Raw genomic sequence first — 8,819 nt, 5'->3', positions numbered from 1 at the left:
ATATATTTGAGATATGTAGTTAAAAATCAAACTTAACTGTGTACTAAAAAACATAAACACCTAAACTTACAATGTTTACTATTCCAAAAATGATAGAAGTTTAGCCTTATCCCTCGTAAGGAGGAAGCACAATCTGGATTTATTTTGAAACTTTTAGGAAGCAGAACAGAATCCATCAAGATAGAAGGCAATTTTCAGTTAGACGAATAAGCCTGATTTCTGAGAAGAAGGGGAAAACTGTACATCAAGAAGATACAAGTGTTTCTCATAAATAAACATTTCATGAAGTAGTATTGATCACTGGAAAGTAAATGCATTTTTAGAATTATTTTTATTTTAATGACAAATCTGAGATCTAATTCACATACCATATAATTCACCCATTTAAAATGTACAGTTGATTGGTTTTCAGTGTATTCAAGTATGGGCAACTATTACCACAGTCAGTTTTAAAATATTCTCATCACCCCAAAAACAAGTTCTGTATCCATTAGCAGTTATTGCCCATCTGTGGGCCAACCCTACTGTTACCTCAGCCCCAGGCAACCACTAAATTGCTTTCTGTTCTCTGGATTTACCTATGGTGAACATTTAATATAAATGGAATCATAATATAATATATGCTCTTTCTTGTCTGGTTCATTTCACTGTTTTCTTTTGTGGTTCATTCATATTGTTGAATTGTCACTACTCTATTTCTTTTATTGCCAAATAATATTCCATGTATAGATGTAACTAACACATTTTATGCATCTATACATCAACTGACAGGCATTGGCACTCTTTCTACCTTTCGGTTCTTATGACTAGTGTTGCTATGAACGTCTGCGTGGATATATGTTCTCTCTTCTCTTGGGTGTATGCTTAAGTGTGGAATTGCTGAATTATATGGTAACTCTATGTTTAAACTTTTGAGGAACTATGAGACTGTTTTTCTAAATGGTTGCACTATTTTACATTCCTACAAGCACAGTGTAGAATTACAATTTCTCCATATCCACACTAAGACTTGCTGATATCTATCTTTTTTAAGCTAGCCATCCCAGGGGGTATGAAGTTATATCTCACTGTTGGTTTGATTTACATATCTAAAGATGACTTTTTAGTGTCCAGAGAAATCATTCTTATTGAACTTTTATTGCTCGAAGTAGGAAGAAAAGAACCTTTTGAAATGAGGACCAACTGTTTATACTTCAGAAAATAATAAGATGAATGCTTTTTTGTGAAGGGACAGTCAAGCCAGTTTTCAGGAATAAAAAGCACATTAAAGATAAATCCTATAAAGAAAAGGCAAAGATAATAAGAAGATGGGGCAGTTTTTTTTGTCATATTTTGACTGATAATTTGACACCTAAGCATTATGTTGATTAAAACCTTTTATTCCCAGGAATTATTTTTACAACTAGACCATATCAGAATGAGCAGAAAACTCCTGAATTTAACCAACAACAACCAAAAAAATAACAGAGGAAGGAAGGTGGAATTTCTGTTTTGAAACAATTTTTATTAAAGTTGAATCTGAAGAGTCTAAGACTGTACTAACCTTTCATGGAAAGGAGACACCACCAAAACCCTCAACTTGGCTAAAGAAGAGCATTCTAAAGATATCATTGAAATGTCTTGGTATACTAAAAAGTTGGAAAAGGATCTGGAGAGAAGTTTTTAATTAAACATTTGGGAAAACGATAGGCTTAAGGTTCCTCATAAAGTTAAAAATAGAACTACCCGATAATACTAAGTATTTACCCAAAGAATACAAAAATACTAATTCAAAGGGATTTACACCTTCGATGTTTATAGCAGCATTATCACCAGTAGCTAGATTATGGAAACAAACCAAGTACCCATCAACTGAAGAATGGATAAGGAAGATGTGGTATATACATACAATGGACTATTACTCAGACATAAAAAAGAATGAAACCTTGCCATTTGCAATGACATGGATGGAGCCAGAGTATTATCCCAAGATGAAATAAGTCAGTGAGAGAAAGACAAATACCATGTGACTTCACTCATATGTGGAACTTAAGAAACAAAACAAATGAGCAAAGAGGAAAAAAAGAGAGGGAGACCAAGAAACAGATTATAACTAACTACAGAGAACACACTGATGGTTACCCAAAGGGAGGTAGGTGGGGGGGTATGGGTGAAATAGGTGATGGGGATTAAGGAGAACATGTGTTATAATGAGCACCATGTGTCGTATGGAAGTGTTGAATCTCTATGTTAACTAAGTGAGTTTGAATAAAAACTTAAAAAAAAATTAAACTTTGGGGAAGCCTAAGAGATTGAGTTTGCCTGGAAGAAGGTAAGTTGTCTAGTTCAGATAAATAAATGGGAAAAAAGTAAACAACCCAAGACCACTGGATTTTAACATTTTGAATGTGGTACTTCATTTTATTTTTCAAATTAAGAATTTTTATTGGATAATTCTATGGAGTTTTTTGTTGTAGTTGTTTCCGGGTTTTTTTTTTTTTATTATTTTTTTCTTCCAAGTGTTTATTTAAATTCAAGTTAGTTAACATACAGTGTAATGTTAGTTCCAGGGGTAGAATTTAGTGATTCATCACTTATATATAACACCCAGTGCTCATCCCAGCAAATGCACTCCTTAATGCCCATCACCCATTTAGCTCATCCCCCCAAACCACCTCCCCTCAACTGTCAGTTTATTTTCTTAACTATAGAGTCTCTAATGGTTTTCCTTCCTCTCTGTTTTTATCTTATTTTATTTTTCCTTCCCTTCCCCTATGTTCACCTATTTTGTTTCTTAAATTCCATATATGAGTGAAATCATATGGTATTTGTCTTTCTCTTACTGACTTATTTAGCTTAGCATAATACACTCTAGCTCCATCCAGAATAGGGTACTTAATTTTTAAGTAATCTCTATGCCCAGCACAGGCTTGAGCTCAGGACTCCAAGATCAAGAGTCACATGCTCCATCCACTAAGTCAGCCAGGTACCCCTTGAATGTAGTACTTAAATAAGTGAGGTTGTCTAACATGAGAATATGGACTAAGCCACCTAGATCCCCCCCAAAGAGGAAGCAAACATTGGAAAATCATGGAAAGAACTGTTTGTATAGTATCAAAGAAAATTAGAAAATAGAACTTATAAAAATGAACCTATTAGAGGCCCTGAGAAAGAGGCTATTGGAAGCATCTTCCTAGAGTAAAAGGAAAAATCTCTGACACTCTGTCCTGGAATCACTCTATCAATACACCAAAGATGATTTAGAAAGAAGAAGGTTTGGGGGCATCTGGGTGGCTCAGTCAGTTAAGGCTCTGACTTGTGATTTCAGCTCAGGTCATGATCTCACATGACTAAGCCCCATGTCAGGTTCCATGCTTGGTGTGGAGTCTGCTTGAGATTCTCTCTCCCTCTCCATCTGCCCCTCTCTATATATGTTCTCTTCCTCTTTCTCAAATAAATAAATCTTTAAAAAAAAAAAAAAAGGAAGGAAGGAAAAGAAAGAGAAAGAGAAAGAGAGAGGGGGAGGAAGGGAGGGAGAGGAAGGAAGGTAGGAAGGAAGGGAAGGAGAAAGGTTCGTTTTGACATTGTAAGACAAAAACATCAAAGGAGAACAAGATAGAATTGAAATAAACATCCAGAAATGTGAAAGAAAGTTCTCTGAGTAAAAGAATCTTCCTGAGGAACATAATATGAGCTGAACAGCTCTCTGAAATCTATTGAAAGATTTCTCAAATACAGAAAATCAATGAGACCAAAAAATTTTAAAGAAGAGTTAGGTTAACTGTATTTCGGAGAGAAGAAAGAAAAGTAACAATAGGATGGTATCTTTGAAGAGGAAGGCCAAAGAAAAGGAAAAGAAAAAGCCTTAGGGCATTGGGGTATAATCTGAGAAAAACTTGATTTACTCAAAGAAATATTGAAGTGAGCTTTTAGCATTCTTTTATAAGCTAGTTAGAGGGGCGTCTGGGTGGCTCAGTCAGTTAAGCAACTGCCTTCAGCTTAGGTCATGATCCCAGGGTCCTGGGATGGAGTCTTGAAGCCAGTTCCTTGCTCAGCAAGAAGCCTGCTTCTCCCTCTGCCTGAAGCTCCCTCTGCTCATGCTCTTTCTCTCTCTCTGAAAATAAATAAAATCTTTAAATAAATAAAAGCTAGTTAGAAAATAGAAAATAAATGTGGAATTGTCACAAAATGATAACAGAAGGAAATATGATATATGAAGAAAACATTTTAAAAAATTATGTTGGAGAAGAGAAAGAAAGAATATCAAAGTAATCATCACATTAAGGAGGAACGTAGCAGTTCTTTTAAGTAAAAAAATAATTAGAAATTAATTAAAATGGAGATACTGACACTTTAAAGCAAATAATAGTTGTCAATTACAGGTGGAAATATAGGTGTTTTTCTTAAGCCCTGAACTCTTGACAATGTTCTTTTCATCATTCAATTATGTATAAGGCTTTTTCCATCTTGCAAAAGAATTTTTAGCCAAAAGAGGTATGAAACAATTTCCCTCAAAGTCATTCTAATTAACACAAAGTACACAATTCCTTATATTTCTGTCCTATTCAGGAGATATCTAAGAACTCTGATCTCCGTAAAATGGACAGAGTACTCATCTTCACAATCTAGACTAGTATGCAGTAGGCACTCACCAAACATCAAATAGATGAGGAAGTGACAACAGAAATATAGACATGCACCCAAAATACTATTTTTCCCTTGAGACAGTACTCAAGATTTCTAGGTCACAGTAAAGACAAAACAGCAAGAACTACTTTTTAAAAATTCAATTGAATAAAACCCAAAGCCTTTCAAGTCACAGATCTACTTTTCAAATGTTACATCTTTTAACAGATCATAAAAAGCAATTTCAGAGAACTAAGTCAAATTAGACTATAAATACCTATTATCTTACTTCACAAGTATATGAATAGGTTACTACCTAATTTCTTTTTTTTTTTTCACTGCATTCACCAGCCTTAGATGAATCCTATTTAAAGGCTTCTTTTTGCATAAATCTGCCAGCAGCATTTTTTATTTACAAGTTTTTGTGAAATTGGCCTGAAGATAGGATTAGTCAGAAACATGCATAATGACCATAATTTTTCATTAATAGAAACATCACTGCATTTTAAAATAAGTTAATCATAATGACATCTTTTTCATGAGAAATCTATACCATTTGTTTAGATACAGGGCAGGGAAAATAAGATTTTAAATCAACATATGACACCTGACATAGGGTTCAACCTCCCCTGAAAAAAAGCCTGCTCGGATTAAATGAGGCACATGTAACCAAGCACAGTACCTGCTCCTATCACCACCCCAAAGTACCCCTTGCTTTACTTTTATATAAAAAAGATAATCTATAAAATGCATTTGCCTGACTCTAGCCACAAGATTCAGAGTCCTTGAAGGCACAGACCAAACATGATTCCTCTTTGTTACAGTGCCTGATACAGAATGTTTTTGATATTTCTTTAAAAAAAAAAAAATTATTTATTTGTCAGAGAGAGAGAGAGCACAAGTAGGGGGAGCAGCAGGCAAAAAGAAAAGCAGGCTCCCTGCACAGTGGGACTTGATCCCAGGACCCTGAGATTACAACCTGAGCTAAAGGCACTTAGCTAACTGCGCCACCCAGGCATCCCGTATTTTTATATTTCTTAAGTGAATGAAGATTAGTAGCTCTGGGTACAAGACTCAAACCAGATATTAAATTATGGAGGGATTTATTATGCTACCAGGATATGGAGTTTAATATTCTATTCTGTTTCCTATTGGAAAGCTGCCAATTCCTTCACCCAACAAACAATCAGCATCTTCTAGGAACCTAAGACTGTTACATTTCTTGCCATACCTCAGAGAATAAAACAAAATTCCTTTCCCTCACAGTCTAACATTGTAGTGGAAGGAGACAGATAATAAGAAATAATCATAACAATCCATATTCTATAGTAAGTAATAAGTAATACTACGGAAAAGAACAAAATAGAGTAGGTTAAAAGGGATCAGGTACACAGGGGAAATGACTGATTTTAAGCAGGGTGGTCACAGTAGGCTTCCTTAAGGTGACATCTGAATAAAGACTTAGAAAAAGTGAGAGAATGAGCTAGGTGGGCATTTGAAGGAAGAGTAGTCAAAGGCAACAGCTTATGCAAAGGCCCTTATGGGGCAGGAGCCGGGCTGCTTGAGAATTAAAGGTAGGCAGCCAGAGTAGCATGGGCAAGAGGAAAGGGGGTCGCAGAAAGGGCTGGAGGGTGGAACACGAGTCATCTGGGTCTGCGTAAACACTCAAGCTTTTCTCTAAAACAGAAATCCTCTAAATAATTTTTGATTTGAGGAATGACATAATCTTACGTTAAACAAGATCCTTCTTCCTGCTCTGCTGGAAGAGGCTGAAGCAAACATATCAACAGAGAGGCTCTTGTGATAATCCAACTGAGAGATCATATCTGTATTCATTTGCTGGGGTTAACTTAATGAAAAAACCACAGACTGAATGGCTTCTCTAAAAGGAACGGATTGTCTCATAGTTCTGGAGGCCAGAGATCTGGGATCAAGGTGGCAGCGGACCATGCTCCCTCTGAAGGCCCTAGGCAAGAGTCTGCTCTACGGCTCTCTCTTTGCTTCTAGTAGCTTCAGGTGTTCTACGCCTTGGAGATGGCCATCTTCTCCCTGCGTCTCTTTACATCGAGGAAAGTGGTGAAGGTAAAGAGAGGTAGTTAGATTCTAGATAGGATTTGAAGGTTTGGCCACAGGTTATGTTGACAGATTAAATACAGGAAGTGTAAAAAAAGAAAAGAAGTCTATGATTTTGACCTAAGAATAGGAGCTTTGCCATTAAGAAAGGGAAGACTAGAAACAGAGAAGTGGGGGCAGCAGCCATGGAGGATGTCATTCAGATCTCCCCTCTGCACAGCATGTAGTTAGCTGCCAGTCTCTAACAGACACACCTCCAGGCTTTGAGGCATTATTCAGGCCAAGGCCATGAGTTCCCAGCACCATGTTCAGCCAGTGACTGTACATAGCAGGAGTTCTAGAGTAGCGCCATTCCTGCTCGGGCAGGATGCCTCTGAGGGCAATCTTTATTCTGGTTGCTTATCTGCCTGCTGAGTTCTTCTCAGAGCTATGCTGAGTCTCGGGCTCTTCCTACCCTTCCCTCCTTTCTTCCCCCTTTCTTTTCATAGGTTTCAGATTGATGGTGCCATTCAAAGGCCCTCCCTGCTACTCCCTTTCTCCTTCACAAGTATCTCTCCCTCTAAATTCCTTGCACTCCAAATTCCATGTTGGTATCTTACATCCAGACAACATGAACTGACATAATCCGTAGCAAGAATGGGCTGAGAAAGTAGGCAGTAAGATAGGATTTTTGAACTGTACCATCTACTTCTCATCTGACAAAGAAGAACACATCCCACATGGTTGTGGGGCGTGGACAGTCCTTGGCACAAGGTGGCAGGAAAACTACTAAAGAGTTTACTGGTAATAATATGGAAACACATCCCAAAGAAGGGGAATGCCCTTGCCAGTGAGACTGAGACATGTGAAAGGTAAGGAGGGAACAATGCATAATAAAGACAGGGGAGCCCGTTGGTTATTAAGTTGCATTGCCCTGCAGGGGGATAAAGCACAACCTCACTAATAATACTTAAAGATCAAATATAAAATATAAAAATATAAATATTTAAATATAAAAATAATTATTAAATATAAATATATAAATATAAATATAAAATATAAAAATCAGAAAATCTTTTCAGTGGTTTAAAAAGAGGCCCTTTTCTCCCATCCTGGAAGAGTAGACACAACTGAGGAGCAAACCCAGGACTAAATAGTTGCAAAGCCTCGAAAACAATTAAATGCTTAGTCAAACAGGTCAAGTACGCAAAAGTCCTAGCTGGAAAAACCCAAGATCCATGTGGGTTAAAGCCCCTGAAGATTATGGCTCTACAGACTCTACTGCAGAGAAAGCCCACCACCCTCATTAGGAGCTAGCACATGCCTCATGCAGAAAGACTCCACAGAGGCCTCTGTGCTACCTTCCTGAGTGGCCTCACCTTGTCCCCTGACTGCCAACCTGATAGCTAGGGATGATTCCTACATAATCGGTGGTGACAAGCTATGACGGATAAGAGAGGAGCTGTAAGAATGAGTCCTGAGAGCCCAAAAAAGGACCTCTATGGCTGGATCTATGGTGCTTGATCAAAGGAGGAGGAATATGAGAGTGTAGAAGCAAGAATAAATTGATTTGGGGGCACTCTTTTGGGACATGAGATTTCACAGTCTGGCAAGGACCCCAGGGAAGGAGCACTCTTGCTATCTATGGTGGCCTCTAGAAGCCTGGAGAAAACTAAAGCCTATGCCAAGGAAAGCTGAAATGCTTAGCACAGCAGGCCATAGAAGACAGGATAAAGAGGCTCAGGGAAGCAGGCATACTGGGAGGAAGCAGCACCGCTCTTGAAGGCAGCCACTGCTACCTACAGCACGGAGGCCTTCTGCAGGGTCTTCCTGCATGGCAGATGTGCCAGCTCCTAACAAAAAGCAGTAGGCCATGTCAGCATCACATCTGGCATTCTGTGATGTCATCATAGACCGCCAAATGGCCCACCAGAGGACTCTGCTTCATGTAAGAGCCAAGTGGACACTTCATTTACAAAGGCTGTCAGGAATTTGCTAGTGAGAAAGGAACCAGCACCACTAAGAACTTCAGTGGTGGCTCTCCTCTGGAGGCCAGGCCTAGGGTACCAGAGGCAGTCACAAAACTTGGCTTGTTGATAGTGATGGTCCCCCACCTAGAGACCAGGCCGCAGCAAGGAAGCTGAAAGAACAAAATTACTACA

Source organism: Mustela nigripes, chromosome 13, assembly GCF_022355385.1.
Source record: "Mustela nigripes isolate SB6536 chromosome 13, MUSNIG.SB6536, whole genome shotgun sequence".
Lineage (NCBI taxonomy): Eukaryota > Metazoa > Chordata > Mammalia > Carnivora > Mustelidae > Mustela > Mustela nigripes.
This window is presented reverse-complemented; position numbering follows the sequence as displayed.